The sequence below is a fragment of the Mixophyes fleayi genome, chromosome 4 (assembly GCF_038048845.1).
Source record: "Mixophyes fleayi isolate aMixFle1 chromosome 4, aMixFle1.hap1, whole genome shotgun sequence".
Lineage (NCBI taxonomy): Eukaryota > Metazoa > Chordata > Amphibia > Anura > Limnodynastidae > Mixophyes > Mixophyes fleayi.
Genome location: NC_134405.1, coordinates 323,401,548 through 323,419,738, shown reverse-complemented (window position 1 = coordinate 323,419,738; position 18,191 = coordinate 323,401,548). Strand labels below are relative to the sequence as shown.

The following is an 18,191-nucleotide window of genomic DNA, read 5'->3' as shown; positions in this document are numbered from 1 at the left end:
TGAATCATATAACCTTTTATAAAGTCACATTCATACTCCGTGTCACCCCACCCCCATCTTGTCTCAGACCCAACCCTGCCCATTAGATTGCAAGCTCTCAAACACAGGGCCCTTTGTCCTCCTATTTTCTTGTCTGCTCCACCTGTGCTCCCATTTGTATATACCTTACATAGTATATCTGATGTACAATGTTTTGCTCAATTTAACATTTTTGATTGTTGGTCCTTTACACCGTTGTAATATACTGTACCCCTTCCGGATGGCAACCACTTTGGCTTAACATTTAACTACTTAATGTCCACACTACAAAGAAGGAGCAGTAGACCTCAGACTTTACCTTGCTGGAACTGGTTGTTGGAATTTGGTTGCCGATCTCAACATTCAGAATATAACAAATGTGTCCCTACTTACATAACATTTGCAATCCAAACAAATTGAAGAAAGTAGGAACTCTTCTTTATTTAACTTTATTTAAATAAAACTGTGATCATATCTGAAATGTGGAAAAAAATGCAGTTGAGGGAAATGGCACCTAAAAAGTTTTAATAAATACATTTAAATAAATTAATATACAAGGTACATTTGATATTTAAATATTTAAAAAAAAAAAAAAAAAGTCCACCGGCGATCACTTTAGAGTATCTATGGTAAAAAATAATATCCTCCAGTGAAATATTTCAATAAATTAAACATAAATTATGCAGTTCATGAAAAACAGACAGATCCGATGTCGCAGACACTGTCATGGTCGTCTATTGCACACGAGTCTTTGATCAGATGACTCCCTAAGTAGAGGATAAGAATTGTTTCCTGAAGATAAAATAGAAAAAAATTAAAAACTTTTACAAAAATTAAGAAAACACATTCAGTAAACAACGTCGTCATTCTGTAGCCCACCCTAAATCCGTTTTTTCACAGGCATCTGCAAAATTATTAAAAATGCCAAATTTAAATTGGTTGTCCCCCTCATTAAAAAAAAACACCTTTCAAATATAATATTTTTAAAATCATTTCAGTTTAAGAAACATCCAGCTTTTTTATCCTGTACAGATAACAATGGCTTCCATCTCATCCATTCATGGTGACTTTATTGCCCCAAACCCCCTTCTTCACATACTGTGATGGGTTTCACCAATAGGGCGACACAAATACGCAAATGCATGACTGAGCTGTATAACACTGGGCACAGAAAACAAGGACAGAGATGGATAAATCAGTAGATCCAAATTACTAATTTAGGAAAGGTCACCCTCCAGCCAATCAGGATCAGGATTTTCCACCCAGCAGCCAATCCAGCATGTGCTTTCATTATTACTACTTTTCTAATTCTCTACACTAGAGAAAAAAGATCTAATTGGTTGCTGAAGTTTATGGAATACATATGCTATATAAAATGATTATATTCCACCTTAGCCTTACAAGGGTTATTACAGTTTCAAAGAAATATATTCACTGATCAACACAAAATGTTAAATAAAAAAAGCTTTTTCTTAAATTATTTTAAAAAAACAGCAAAAAAAAAAAAAAACACAGGGAGAGATTGTTTGTGAAGGAATTCCTAAATAAACCCTATAATAATCAGTCTTCAGGATTAAATAATTAATTTATTGTTTGGAATTCACCAGTGTAACAATGAACATCTTTCAATTAATTTAAAAATTAATACACCGGTTGCGAAAGGTCTAGCGGTTGAGAGAGATCTAGCGGTTGAGAGAGATCTAGCGGTTGCGAGAGGTCTAGCGGTTGCGAGAGGTCTAGCGGTTGCGAGAGGAAAATTAAAGCTCTGTAGAATACAACTCACATGAGAGCTCACCTAGAGAAACCATGTGGGAGGAGAGCCTCAAGTGGAGGAAGATTTAATGGTCTGATGAGACCAAGAAATAGGTGAATCAAACCTTCTAAACAGGAAACATGGAAGTGTTACCCATAGCAACCAATCAGATTCTAGCTATCATTTATCTAGTACATTCTACAAAATCATAGCTAAAAACTGATTGGCTCCTATAGGCAACACCTCCACGTCTCCTTTTCAGAATGTTTGATTTATCTACCCTCAAGAGTGATCTTTGTGTCTTTAACGCTTGACCTTGGCTCATACCCAACACTGCACACCATTCCAGGAACAGTTCCCTACCGTGACGCATGGCAGTGTAATGCTATTATGGTGTGTCTATCCTTCAGGAGCTGTAAAACTTATCACAATAGAGGACGGCATAGATGGAGCAAGAGAAAGACAAATCTTGAAGTAAAACATGCTGTAGTCTGCAAAAGTCTTAGGGCTCCGGCTGGAATTTAAATTGCAGCCGGAGAGCGACACAAAACATACAACAAAAGCCACATTAAAGTGTCTTAAATATATATATATTGCCCTACAGTCAAAACCCAGACTTATCCCCATCAGGAATCTGGGACGATTTATAAATTGCTGTTCACCAACGGTCCCCATCTAACCTGATGAGCTTGATGCGACTAAGAGTCAGTGATATTGCAATGTATGGGTACAAAGCTGGCAGAGCCTTACTCGTATAGACTGGCAGCTCAAATTGTAGGTAAAGGTGCATCTCCAAGTATTAGAATAACATGAGGGAGGAGTGAATGCTTATGTAATCTATTATCTAATTTTTAAATTACAATTCATTAAGAAAAAGCTTGTTTTATGACCCATGATTATTATGAGTGCTGAGAATTCACAGATAAATTCATTTTTGAATATGTGAACCATAATGGAAGAAAATAAAATGTGAAAATGACAACTGGACATTTTTAGCCATTGTACAAGATAACTAGCATACATCAACAGTCCTCTGCTATGGTGGTCTAAGGGTTAATAGAAAAAAGACCCTTGGTCATATGTGAGCGAAAAAATATGTGTGCATTTAGTGTATGCGACAAAGCAAGATTTCAGATTAGAGTTTAACTTTGGTTCCCATGGAAGTAAATGTTTTATATACTTAAATGTTCTTCCAAGTGTCACAAGTCTGGGCCTTGATACCAATGTCTCATGTCATTTTGTTATTATTTTTTGGGGAATTTATCTTTGCATTTTCTGGGCAAGGCAAATTTTAATTATGTACTAATTATGTACAGTGCATGTAACATTTCTCTTGTAACCCCTGCATATAGTCTGTGCCTTTATTGTTTATCTTAAACGGGTGGGGTAGGTTTTCTTCTGCAAAACACTAACGCCGACACAAGTTAGAGTGATGCAAGAATTCCAATGAGTATAAAAGAGACAAGGGGGTAAATGTATCAAGCTGAGTTTTCGGGCGGGTTTGAAAAACCAATCAGATTCTAGCTGTCATTTATTCAGTGCATTCTACAAAATGACAGCTAGAATCTGATTGGTTGCTATAGGCAACATCTCCACTTTTCAAACCCGCCGGCAAACTCTCAGCTTGATACATTTACCCCAAGGAGTAAATCTAGACTTACTAGATAATAGACATACCACAATGTCCACAGGCTTTATGGGTGGCGCATGTCGTGTAAAATCTTTCCAGTAATAATGACAATACTTATAATGGACAGAGTAAGACTGACGGTTTTAAGGCAGTAATGGTCAGACCCACCGCCTGGATTACATTATACAGGCAGTGGGTCCGACCATTGCCACCTTAAAATCGTCAATCTCACTCTGTCCATTAGAAGTGATGTCATTAATCCTGGAGAGAATTTACACGGTCGAAGTTGACATGTGCCGCCCAGCCTGTGGACATTGTGGTATGTCTATTATCTAGTTAGTCTAGATTTACTCCTTGGAGTAAATGAGTTTTCCGGCAGTTTTGAAAAGTGGAGATGTTACCTATAGCAACCAATCAGATTCTAGCTATCATTTTGTAAAATGTACTAAATAAATGATAGCTAGAATCTGATTGGTTTATCAAACCCGCCGGAAAACTCAGTTTGATACATTTATCCCCTTGTCGCTTCTGCTCATCGGAATTCTCGCGTCGCTCTAACTTGTGTTGGCATTAATGTTGGTAAAAAAAAATTACTGCCATGATCTTAAACAGTATGGGGACTGAACGCCAGGTTGCTCTCTGATGAATAAAGGAACCTCTGATTATTCAACATTCCAAACCATTTCACAGCTCAGCTCTGTACATTGGATCTGAGTTTTGAACAAAACAGTTGTGTGTTGTAGCCAAAGACAATGAAAAGACAAATGCAATATATGTTTCAAAGCTTTGCCGAATTTTTAAATATTTATTCCCATTAGGGGTGCGATTTACTGCAGGGGTACATTTTGCCTTGCTTTGTGGACATAGGTGGGAAAGACTCACCCAGAGAATTCAGCAATTTGCTACACTGGGAGGCAAGAAATGACATCATAGTAATTTAGTGGACTTAGTAGGGGTTGGGGCTTATTTTTTATTATATTGTAAAACTTACCCAACTTCTTCAGTATTTCTTTTCTTTCAGCTCACGTGGCTGAATACCCACACTTCAATCTACACCTGGGAACATAGAAAAATGTATTATTGCAAAGAACAAACAATACAAGTAGATACTCTTTTATAACTGTGTCACTTTGGGATTACCGTGGCTACATGTATAGTTGAAGCAGATGTTTTTAGATTGGTAAAGGTGCATTACTTTGCTTGGTGAAATTTTGGGATAGAGCAGAGGGTGGTGAGACTAGGTGAGAACTCGTATAGGAAGAGAGTATGCATGGGGGCAGCAATTCACCTTTTGAGAACTGTGCTGCCCAGTTGTTAATACCCTTCTGTTATATTTTCTGTCTAAATTCGAAGCAGAGTCTTATTAAGACCCCATGGGGCCCTAAGCAAGAGGCTTCTTCTCCCCCCTCCAAGCTCTTCACTCCCGTTTAAAAAAAACACACACTAATATGAGCAGGAGCCTAGGTTACCTAATGGATGATCTAATCCTGATTCTAAGCAGAAAGCAAACTCAAGGTTATAATTTATATTGTGCATTGTCACAGCATGCGCACAGCCAAATAAATATTCTGCTCTTAAAAAGGTGCTTACTGCTGCTTACAATTGTTTCAGATTTTTCTTAACTGGATTCAACTGGGAGGTAGGACCTAAAAATATACCTTTATTTCGATGCTGGAAGCACGTGTGATCTCTTATGTCACAGGAATGTATTCATATTAAGTATCAACCTTTCCAAACAAGCCTAAGCTGAATACATTGTAACATTCCATTGGGAGTACAATTACAATGGCACATCAAAGGTTCTGTGTCTTTCCTCATTTGCAGTGTTAATAGGTTGGGTTGCTAGGCAACAGCACAGCAACACTGTAGAGTTTGACACAGATAGATAGATAATATTAGCTAATTAAGCTACGAACCCTATATAGAGTATACAAACATAAAAAACAAATGTAATTTACTAATAAAAACACCAAACTAACAGTCATGTCACCTATTTAATCTACTTAAAATATGCTATCCTAACAGTCTAGAGATGCAATGGAAATGACAGAACCTTACGTAAAATTATAAATGCAACATGCATCATTTTTATGATTACTAATGAATGCATCCTGTAGTACATCTGTTTCACAAGTAACATAATAACTTTAAAGTCGACTCAGTAATAATTAGAATAATATTTACTCATATCATATGTTTCAAGTTCTAACAGTTCACCAGAAGTTTCTTTTGAAACCGTCGGAATCTAATGACCCCATTTGTGTCATTACTTTGACCTATGGCTCCTGGTGCCTGTTCAGTATGTATTCCATTCCTTAAATAGACGCCGGGGAGACCCTCTAACTAATTTGCTTATTAAAGGCTTTGAATGTCAGCGGTAGATTCCCTGAAAGCTGAAACTCATGGAATGTAGTACGGAGAATCGCTGAATGTCAAAGAACATGTGTTTCTGTTCAGCCATCCAGCGTGTGCAGAATCAACCAACGTCTTATTTCACAGTCTTTCTGTCATTTCATCATTTATTTATATCCTAAACTCTTCAGGGAACATAAACTGCACGTGTTTCTTTATAACATGAAAAATAATAACAAATATGAAATTTGAATTTAAAAGGATTATGAATTGAGACTTTTGGACCCCTGTGACTCCAAATCTCTATATATTTTAATTATCAGAACAGAAGCAAGAAAAGATGTAAATTATGGGCATACATTTGTTTGTCATATTCTACTGCTGATTTCAATCGCATCTTTTTAATTTTATTTTACCATCACTTTAAAGAACCACTAACATATAATACAAATTGTCTAATACAAAAGAACTACTAACAACTTTTTCCTACATGGACGGTATTAGAGATATGGTATATTGCACTTACACCTTACGCTCACTGCTTAGTCATACTTACCTCCTCTCCCGGAATGTACGCGAGAATCCAGAAGTTCAGGTACTTACTTTTGTTAATTTTTTAAGTATCTGCTTAGTACATTCTACTTGTTAGTATATTCTGACAAAAATGGGCTGACTAGGGTCTTTCAGTAGAGTTACGGGGCATGATTCATTAAAGAAAGTGAAGTAAAATTGAGTAAGTAGTCTCCTGGACAAAACCATGTTACAATGCAAGGGGTGCAAATTAGTTTTCAATTTTGCACATCAGTTAAATACTGACTGTTTTTTCATGTAGCACACAAATATCGACTTTAAATTTCAGTGTACAACTAAGCTATCAAGTATTTGTGTGCTACATGAAAAAACAGTCAGTATTTAACTTGTGTGCAAAACAGAAAACTAGTTTGCTCCCCTTGCATTGTAACATGGTTTTGTTCAGGAGACTACTTACTCAATTTTTTTACTTAACTTTCCTTAATGAATCAGGCCCACGGACAATAATCCTTAAAGCAGCATTACCACCTACTGTATACACGATATGTTACTCACCTGCTCCTTCCCCTCTGTACTACAGAGCCTGCAAAACTTTTAAGGTCACCACTTTAAAATGGCTGCTGGGGAGGAGGAGCGATCCCTGATTGTGGCTGCGGATTGGTCCTCACACAGTCCCAGTTATTGGCCTGGGGTTGTGAGATAAACCATAGAGTATGGCTGCATGAGAGTAGAATAGCAAGTCAGCATATGTCCTAAAATCACATCAAGTCCTTCTATCACCCGTGGACCATTCACTCATTTAATAACAACTTTTCCAGTTTTCTGTTCTCATATTACCGCTTGTTGGAGCTTTGTGTCATCATCTTAATTTCATATGTCACTATCGACCACATTAATCCTTAAATTACACTGCATTGTACTTTCCAACATTTGTATTCAAAAGTGACCAGGTGACAAGGGGGGGTGATGCACCAAACTGCGTCATTTTAGCCACGGGGGCCAAAATTACATGATTCACCGTAAATTGAGTGATTTAGGGCTGCGTCCCGCCCTCTTCATTAGGAATTGGGCGGGGTCCAGGAGAAACAGCTGGGGTCCGGGGGAGCTACCAAAAATTTGTGAGTCTCCTAGACATTCTTGGAGGGTAGGGGGGTATGCATTGCATTTCGTGAGCATAAGTGGTGTAACAGGAGTACCAAAGTAATAATCAACAACCCTATCTGCTCCTCCGCTCAGGATGTGCAGAAACCAGGTTGTTGTGCAAAATGCCCAATCTCTACATTAACCACCATCTCTGTACATGGCTGCAATCATACAGAAATGGAAGTATAATATGTCAGAAGAGAAAGAAATGACATTTTTGCATCTGTGTAAATGGTCTATATTGAGAACAGGTCTCCTGCCTTTTGCTACATAGACCATGGACAGTACAAAGCAGCCATGTGTAGACAACAAAGTATTTTTAAACCATAGCTGCAGCAACAACAAGGGGCAACAATAAAGCCATAAATCACCAACTTGTAGCTCTCATAACAAGCTGTCCATGGACAGTAAAATATAACAGATGTATCATTCTAGACAGATTGCAGACACAGTTCTACATCTAACAAAGATCTCTTGACTGTCGAAGCCCCCGAATCCTTGAGATGCGTATACACGATAAATAAAAGTGACAGATGAAATCATCCTCGTGGAATCTACAGAAAAAGTACTAGGCTTGTATATGAGATATTAGTTGAGTCAATCTGGCAGTATTAGATATTTTGGGGGAAAATACATACTTCCCTTGTATAAAAACTACACCGCATTGGACAGGTGCTATCAGTGATGTCACTAGTTTCCTGTGATCTGATTGGCTGAATGTTGGCTATTTCCACAAAATGTATGTAGACGACACTTTAACATAAATGAGGATTCTTCGTACTATTTCCAATTTTCTTCAGTAACAGTCGACTGATGCAATTAATGTAAACAAGTTTAAAGTTCTGTATGTGATACACATACACCTGGTAGTGAAATAGCACCTTGTTTAATAGGTAAATATAATCAAGACACATTTGTGTAATATGCTGTGTAAATTGAATATTAATTAACAGGGGATGGAACAAGAATGACCGGCTCACAAAGCAAAATTTGGGTAGGGGTGTCCCGGACCCCCCTGCAATGGGGCCTTGGAGGGGTGGTGACTGGGCATGGTCTGCCCTGCCTCGCCCCCACCCCCACCTCTGAGCCCAGGGGCACGGTACGGCAATTACACTGACTTCTGTATCTTGAATTTTCATAATAAATATGGTTTTATAACTCCCTGAAGAGCAGTTGATCTGCTGTGTTCTGCCGTGCTGGTCTTTAACTTCTAATCACTAGTTATTGTGCAACTACAAGAGACTGTTAAACATGCTGGTACTTGTAGTTCCACAATGATGGAAAGCCAGAGGTCGCCTATTTCCTCATCAGGGACATTTACAAACGTTCTCCTGTCTTCTCTGGAAACAAGGTAAATGCTGCAATCATTATCATTAGGTTTATTATAGCATTACTCTACATAAATTCTGTTATTTTCAAGACATTTCAAAAAACCTATTTAGTTCCATTTCAGGTGCAAACACAGGATTTGTAGAGGGGGGTTTCCACACCACCCCGTCAGTGGGAGTGACCAGCATGCATGGGGGTGTGGCTATAATTTTAGACAGTGCTTGGCTGCTCTCTAACTCTTTCTATTCCCATAATATACATGGGCAATACACGGCTCTCCCTTTTCAAGCAGAGCCGTGTGAAGCGGGCGCAGAGTCCAGCCAACTCAATTATACAGTGGCCCAGGCTTGGAGGGGGTTCCCAGGCAATAGGAAACCCCCCCTCGGTTTGCATATGCATTTTGATTATTACTATGAACAGCCCTGATCCAGACATCCTCCAGCCAGAAAGAAAGGAATACAAGGAAATTACAATATAGGTTTTAAATGGCTATATTTTGTTAGAAAGCAATCATGTTACCTCTTTGCAGAATAACACATACCGGTAATAGTGTTACTGAGCACTACTCTTGTTTTCACATGGAATTTAAAGATTACATTTAGTTTTGCCTTATACTATTGTTTAAATATCCATTTAAAAAGGATAACGTGGAACATTCACAAACGCATACTGTATGTAACAGTTCCTATATCTTGAGACCAGTTAATAAAGTCAATATTGCATGAAACTTTATCAACAACTCCTTTCTCGGACGATAAAGCTATTTTCTCATTGTTGCTTATCGCACAAGTGTTTGCCAGTACCAGTGCCTGTTTTCGTTTCGACCTATACATTAAAAGGTTACAGCTGAAGATAACACTGCCATCACTGGCGATAATTCTGCATAATTTCCGCCATTGCTTTTTTCCCCAATTTATAAAAATATATACCAGAAAAAAAAATACCAGAGTCAAAGTAGAAAATGAACTAATGCACTAATATTAAGATTATTTGACACAACAATCTTGCCTTATCACTTTGGCAGGAACCTCATATTGCTAATATGTGCTGTTAGATGACCCTGCTCTTTCTACTATACAACTGCCAGTCTGTGGCTTCCTGCTCTACTCATATCAGGACAATGCGCCTGTGCCATGCAGCCCTGTCCTCACTAATATAGTCACTAGTGAAGCACGCACTTGTTTAAAAGTTGTTCATCAACGACTTGTGGAATCGGCTCTAAAGTTAAAAAAAAAATCACAGAAATTCTAAAATTTTGGATAGACCAATGACATTCATTTAGAGCATACCCAAGATGTTACATTTTTGAACAGCGTTTGTTCTGGGTATGCTCAGGGTATTAATGGGATGTTTTATAAGTGCCAAAGAATTGGGCTTGGAAGGATGTGCTACATGGAAAGTGTTGACAAGACTAGGGGCATGGGTATTGCCACAAGTTAATAGGAATGCTCAAGACTAACCCTTTCCATGTGACTACAGAATACCTTTGATATGTTGACAGTCTAGAACGTCTTCCACAACAGAGTCTAGATGATCCTAGACTTGGATGGGAGCTTTTTACCATGGGCTCGAGGGCAGGTTTCAGTAAGACAACATGAACGTTGGGATGAATTCTACTCATGGATCAAGCCAGGAGTAAAGTTATATGAACTGTGCAGTCCAAGATGTTAAATGGCCCAATGTACAAATCAGATAATTTCAAAGTTGTGTTCAAGTGCAGATTTTTGGTAGAAAGCTACACAGCTGAATAAACTTGAATACAGTAGGATGTCTTGTAAGCCTGAGCATGGTTCTAGAGGGCGAGTACTAATCCGTAACAAACGGGAAGTGGACATCCGAACACCACAGTGTCTTCTGAAATCTGTCACCTGATGGACTGAGTTGTAGGAGAATTCAGGTGTGCTCAGGAGCACCCACTGCATAAAAAGGGAGTTGAATTCTGCACTGGCTCAGGGGGACACTTTGTGTGCCTGAATGCTGCATTTTGGGGGAGAAGCACATATCCGGAAGCATACCGAGTACACACTGATTACAGTTTTAAAAAGAACAGGCAGAATGCCCCCCTGGTGCCTCTATGGGGCGGTGGCCACAAAATCAATATGCCCATCCTCCCAGAAGACCATCCACCATACTAGCATTGATTCTCACCGGTCAGCAAATGACAAGATTTCCACTTGTATGATTTGATTAACATGTTCTCATTTAATTCCCACTTTTCGCATGTGTCAGTCACAAAGGTTAATCTGTGGTGTAGTTTGAACAATGACCACCAGATGGCTCTGCACAGTATGACCAGCACAAAGCTTTGTGGTATCTTTTATTCAGTGTTAGGCAGCTTTATATCATACAAGGCACACATATGGCTTTCTTTTATACATGTTAATGTGTGTATACATAATAATTCTAGTATGCTTATACAGTATATAAGCACAGGTGCACATAGTTTTGCAGAGCAGTGCAGACAACAGAATTTCATTTTGCAGAACAAGATTGAGATAAGGGGGAGGGGTGGCTGAATTTTTGGGTGCTGTTTTTTGTTTTGTTTTTTGTCATAAGAACACAGTCATAGACTTACTCAACAAAATCCTTAACTTTTACACCAGCAAAAGCTTTTTTTATACTTATCAAGAAAGAGTCAGATTGCTAGATGCAATTTGCCAAATGTCACACAAAGCTTCAAATACCTAGATAGATAGATAGCAAGATAGATGGTTAGAGATAGAGGGCCTGATTCATTAAGGATCTTAAATGAAGAGGATTCTTATTTCAGTCTCCTGGACAAAACCATGTTACAATGCAAGGGGTGCAAATGAGTGTTCTGTTTGCACATAAGTTAAATACTGACTGTTTTTTCATGTAGCACACAAATACTTGATAGCTTATTTGTACACTGAAATTTAAAGTTGATATTTGTGTGTTACATGAAAAAACAGTCAGTATTTAACTTATGTGCAAAACAGAATACTAATTTGCACCCCTTGCATTGTAACATGGTTTTGTCCAGGAGACTGAAATAAGAATCCTCTTTATTTAAGATCCTTAATGAATCAGGCCCAGAGATTTTAGGTTAGGTTGTTTGCTATTAAATCTAAGCAGCATCTTGTTATATTGGTAAGTGATCTGACAGCAGTGATCTGTGATCTTGTAGGGATTGCTGTTATGTTCTAAAGGTGAACTTACATGTAAGTATAGTCACAGATCATCGCTGTATACCACACATTAGAGATTTCATACCACACTTCTAACCAGCGTAACCAGCTCAGGATGTCCCTCTTGACAACAGTGCCAGTGATTAGTCGGCTCTCACACCTCTGCTTCTATTAATGAGATTTGTCAATTAGCAACAACAAAATTCAGCCATACATTCAGACGTATCACTCAATTTTTAACCATTTTTTTCTTGGTTTGGTGTAGAATAGATTCTGCATGACATTTAGCATTCCCTGATACCCATGTAACAGGTGTCCGTCTCACACAGGACTTGTTGACACAGTCTTGTTGTTCTCGGTTAGTTGGATTGTTGGCAGAGACAGTTTTATGTTCACAACTTTATTTTTTTGTTTACACATTTTGGGCCTGATTTATTAAGGATCTTAACTTAAGAAACTTCTTATTTCAGTCTCCTGGACAAAACCATGTTACAATGCAAGGGGTGCACATTAGTTTTCTGTTTTGCACATAAGTTAAATACTGACTGTTTTTTCATGTAGCACACAAATATCAACTTTAAATTTAGTGTACAAATAAGCTATCAAGTATGTGTGTGCTACATGAAAAAACAGTCAGTATTTAACTTATGTGCAAAACAGAAAACTAGTTTGCACCCCATGCATTGTAAAATGGTTTTGTCCAGGAGACTGAAATAAGAAGTTTCTTAAGTTAAGATCCTTAATGAATCAGGCCCTTTATTATATTATTTCTATTTTTAACTTTTTATTATTACTTTATTTGGGGGCAGCATATGCCCATAAAGGCCTCAGCAATATTAGTTTTCTTCTAATAATGATCTATTGTTAGTGAGCACAAGAGCTTTCATTACTATTAGTTTAGATCACTATTATGCAGAAGTAATATTTTTTACGATCTAGTCACAGCACTGGGGTTAGAGGGGATCAGTGACAGCCTGGTTCCGGCATCTTAGTTGCAGAGTACAAAACACAGAGTTTTAGTAAATATATATTCACAGGAGGGACAGGTTACCAGAAGAGAACCCCAAGGATCTGTACTTGGGCCAGTGCTTTTTAATATCTTTATTGGTGACATTGCAAATGAAGGTAAAGTATGCTTTTTTGCAGATGACACAAAGATATACAACAGGGTAGACACACCAGGGGGTAAATGTATTAACATGCGGGTTCTTCAACACCCGCGAGTTCAGCGTCTTCGGCGATTAAATTTAAAGCGGTGCTGCATTGTAAAGTTTCCCTTTATAATGCAGCGCTGCTTTAAATTTAAAGGAGGGGTAAAACAAATGATTGATGATCTAGGCAGACTACAGTAATGGTCAAGAATGTGGCAACGACAGTATAATGCCAAAAAATGCATAATGATGCACTTGGGTCTCAAAAACCCAAAGGCTAAATCCAGCATTAATGACACTATAATGGAAACTACTGAGGAGGAAAGAGATCTAGAAGTCGCTATATCAGGTGACTTAAAGACAGGTAAGCGATGTAACAAAGCAATGAGGAAGGCAGGTCAGATGCTTGGTTGTATAGGGAGAGGAATCAGTAGCAGAAAGAAAGAAGTAATAATGTCACTGTATAGGTCATTGCTACGTCCTCATCTAGAATACTGTGTTCAGTTCTGGAGGCCATATCTACAGAAGGATATAAATACATTACAGACTGTACAAAGAAAGGCAACTAACATGGTGCATGGCCTACAGCACAAAACTTACCCGGAAACACTAAAATATATTAATATGTATAGTTTGAAGCAGAGAAGGGAAAGGGGAAACATGATAGAAACTTTCAGATATATCAAGGGTTATAACAAGGTACAGGAGGGAAACATTCTACAAAGGAAGAGAAGTATTAGAACACAAGGACATGTACTGACACTGGGGGGAAGTAGGTTCAGAGGAAATGTGAAAAGGTAGTGTATAAGTGGAATAGTCTCCCATCAGAGGTGGTAGAAGCTAATACAGTAGAGCTATTTAAACATGCTTGTGATAGACATAAGGATATCCTTACAAAGAATAAAGGATCAATCAAGGTTTGAGGTTACTATAGGTTAATAAATGGGCAGACTAGAGGTTCTTATCTGCCATCAAATTCTATGTTTCTAAGAGCATACTTACACACTGCATGACAGCTTATTTAGGTTTTGTCATGACAAGCACTAACTGACAGGTGATAAACAACGAGCGATCAGCAAGTGGTTAATACCATAGTTTGATTATGTCAAACACTTTGTATCCCATAGCAACTAATCAGATATTTGCACTAATTAGTCTACCTTCCACTAGACTGATTAAAGATAAGTGATTAATCCTGATTGTGTAATGCACCTGCTGAGTCTTATTGACTGTTGCTATGTTCTTATACTTGTACTTCTAGGAGCCAGATCTGTGGGTACAGGAGCACCCCCAATATTTGTGCCCTACCCATGCCTATGCATACCTACCAATCTATCTGTCCCGCTGTGCCACCTGGGAACATGTTTGTCCCTTGGGTGGGAATCTTGGGGGCAAGGGATACATCTAATGGGCAGCGGAGCCCTGCTGGGTGGCATGGCCACACCCCATCATGATGTGGCAACGCCCTCATCATGACATAGCCACACAACCTGCTCCGCTGCCATAGACTTTCATGTTGGGAGGTATGTAATGCGTGGCATTTTCCGGTCATATGGGGTTGAGGGGTGCTATGTGAGCAGCCCGAATTATTGGCCAAAAAATGCCCTTTTTTGCTGAAGTGAAAAATGTGGCCCCTTAAAAGTATATGAAGAGATACAAAAAAAAAAGTCACAAAATAATCATAACAAAAACCACAAAATCTATATACACTGCGCCATGAGGTTTTTGCTCTGCTTCTCAGCCACTTTGTGTTTTATAAATGAGTCAAACATGCAGAGACTTCATGAAACACCCAGAGGTTACAGTACAAATAGAAATCCACCAATGAGGAAGGACCCAGACATCCGCTATAACTAGGCCAGGCGTGGGCTGGGAGAGGCGTGGCCGGGGGCCACACAAGCGGCCGCATCTCATGAAAAGGGATGCGGCCACGTCATTGATGACGCGGCCGCATCCCCTGTCATGTGATGCGGCCGCCTGTGCGCTGACGCGGCCGCATCTGATGTCATCAGATGCGGCCGCTGGGGAAAGAATTGTATTTTGCAGCCGGGGAGGCGGCCGGTCGGCCTACCCCCCCGGCCCTAATAGCGGCCTGACCGAGCGGCCCGAGGGGCCGATGCCCCCCTGCCCCCCGGGCCAGCCTGCCACTGGACTAGGCTGAGTGCCTCCTATTTGAACGATAATTTGCAAAACCAGACCCCCACTTACCTAGCAAGTTACTTAATTGCTCGGATCCTGATGCTGATTTGAAGTTGCGCCAGATTCCGTAGAGAGTTTTGTGCAACTTCATTATGCACATGCCCACAAAGAGAACGGACATATATATGCGCCAATGCAGACTCACACATGCCAGCAAAACTAGAAGCTAAAAGCTGTCCACGCAGAAAACCCTGTGGCTGGTCTTAACTTTGTTTGGGATCAAATCAACCAGACTCCAAAAATTATTGAAAATGTCAAAAATATCCTCATCATCATCAACATTTATTTATATAGCGCCACTGATTCTGCAGCGCTGTACAGAGAACTCATTCACATCAGTCCCTGCCCCATTGGAGCTTACAGTCTAAATTCCCTAACATACACACACATAGACAGACAGAGAGAGAGACTAGGGTCAATTTTGATAGCAGCCAATTAACCTACTAGTATGTTTTTGGAGTGTGGGAGGAAACCGGAGCACCCGGAGGAAACCCACACAAACACGGGGAGAACATACAAACTCCACACAGATAAGGCCATGGTCGGGAATTGAACTCATGACCCCAGCGCTGTGAGGCAGAAGTGCTAACCACTTAACCACCGTGCAGTCCCCAGAAATATCCCACAAGGATAAGTTTCAGGAGCTGCGTGACCTCCAACTTGTGCTAGAATTCTTGGACACTGCACATGGTGTAAACTCAGTGGTGGCAAAGCTGTTTATAACCTTCAAGAGAACATTCAGGAGAGTGGCCTACACTGGCTTTAAGATGCAAGAAGAATCAAGTGACCTTTCCATATTTCTCCTACTTCTGTGAATTTCATTGAAAAAATACAAAAAGGATTGAAGCGCCTCATTTTGGAATCCAAATCTAACTTGACTTGCTCACCACCTTCCATGATGCTTGAGAATTCAAGTACTAATTACAAGAACTTAAGGGTTTCAGTATGTCTAAAAATAGATATCAACCCCCTAAAAGTCCATTTCCTGTCACAAGATATGGCGGGACAGCCAAGATCATGAATCAAATTCAGAGCATCCTCTCCATGAACTGAAATTGGAAGAGAACATCTTAAATACAAGTGCTGTTCAAAAATATGTTTCAACAAGGTCTCAAAAGATCAAACAAAAGAGGCTATGAGAATAAATGACCTCCTAGATCAGAGGTGTCCAAGTTTAGCCCTCAAGAGCTACTAACAGTTCTTGTTTTCAGGATTTCTGTCTGTCGAAACAGGTGGGATGATTACTGACCCAGCCAAGAAATCCTGAAAACATGAACTGGTGTTAGCTCTTGAAGACTGAACCTCTGTCTTAGAAGATCAGAGCGACAAATTACAGGCAAGGGCAAAATTGTTCAACCTAGTCAACAAAAAATGAAATGCTTCACCATACACCATCAGTACATGAGGAGATCTATGGGACGAAGACCTGGTTCCTGCCAAATACCTAACAGGATACTATTCCTGAACTTGAAGCTGCACGTTATGTTACCAATCTGAAATAGGTAGATGATCCTTTACCAGCTCTCCTGAAGAATGCTGAAATCATACTTCTGCTTGGGAGAGACATTCTGCAGGTAACACAGGGTACGCCAGCAATACAATGGTCTCCGTGAGGCTTCTTCTGTACCAAGATTTCACTTAGCCTGGGTGATAGTGGGAGATGACTACAGAAATTAGACAAACTTGAAAAAGGGGGATTGCCCCCAAAATGTCGTGTCTGCATCAGTATTCATCATGGGCCTGATTCAGGTTCGGGCGTCCATCCAATTTCAAATCGTATCTTGACCAAACATGACATCAGTGAGTGCAATTGCACGCAATTCATGTCTGCACGCAACTGTCTGCAACTGAGACATGGAACAGGGGAGGGATGGGGCGTACTAATGTAGTCCATGTACACTAAGGGCGTTCCGACACAGTTGTGGCCGATTCAAGTTTGTCATAAGTGAGCTTGGTTTCAGTCGTATCATTTGCACCCACTATAGGGCAGGTGTATATGCCAGGTGATAGTGGTGATAGACACGCAGGGGCAGGCTGGGCAGGGGGGCATCTGCCCCCGGGCCGGCACTATAGTGGGCTACCTTGGGCTTAGTCACTGGGCCACCTGCAATTTTCCTTTAAAATGTTCCTAATAGGCTGCTGAGTTGAATCTTGCCCCCTAGGCTAAAATTTGCCAGCCCTTCCCTGTAGACACGGCATAGGCTTTTATTTAAAAAGTGCACGTATAAGTGCCAGTAGCTATCACAGAACAAATGTATGCAACTAAGGCAGACCTTAATGTACAGTATGTATTGAAATCATCCTTATTTATGTAATATAAAATATATTTAAAAATAAATATTTATATACATTTTTGCACTCTTAACAGTTTTTATTTATTATAAAACTTTTATGCGTTGTGATGTGAACTTTTATTGCACATACACATGTTTGTGTACTGCAGTCTGTTCTTTGTGCCTACAAAGGGCAAGTTACGTTTAGGCAGAGCGTACTTCCACCAGATTGAAATTGAAATGTATCTTGAGATACGTTTGGATTTGAAATAGGGTGGAACAAGTTCTGTGTTCTTTTTAAAGACGCAACTTATGTGCAAGATGTTTGTACTTGAATCAGGTTCCCTGTGTGCAGCCTTTAAAAAAAAAACGGAATATTTTTTCATGCTTACTTTTTGTAGTTTTTATAAAGAACATGTTTCTTGCTTCCACTAGGCACACATAATTAGTTGTGGGTGTGTTCTGTGTCTGAGCCGTTAAGCCACATCAATAAGACAGGCAAAACTTTTTAACATGCGCTCTTTCAAAACCTTGAAGTGCAAACCAAATCTACAATTCGTATACAGTAACTGTGTCATGTATCAGTGTGTCAAAATGTAGTTTATCTAATGACTGATTGTTATTTTCTGTTGAATTTATGTATAACACTGTGATTATTTTTTG

The 18,191-nt window shown here is 39.4% G+C and overlaps 1 protein-coding gene across 1 annotated transcript in view; it reads right to left on the bottom strand.

The window, feature by feature from the left end:
* Window positions 1–516: 516 nt before the first annotated feature.
* Window positions 517–18,191, bottom strand: part of LOC142153012 (potassium voltage-gated channel subfamily A member 1-like) — an 80,964-nt gene continuing 63,289 nt past the window's right edge. Inside the window, exons 2-3 of the mRNA XM_075210217.1 lie at window positions 4,393–4,457; window positions 517–810 (exon numbers count right to left, since the gene is read on the bottom strand). The gene's annotated coding sequence lies outside the window, so the exon portion shown is untranslated. The remainder of the gene's footprint in view (window positions 811–4,392; window positions 4,458–18,191) is intronic.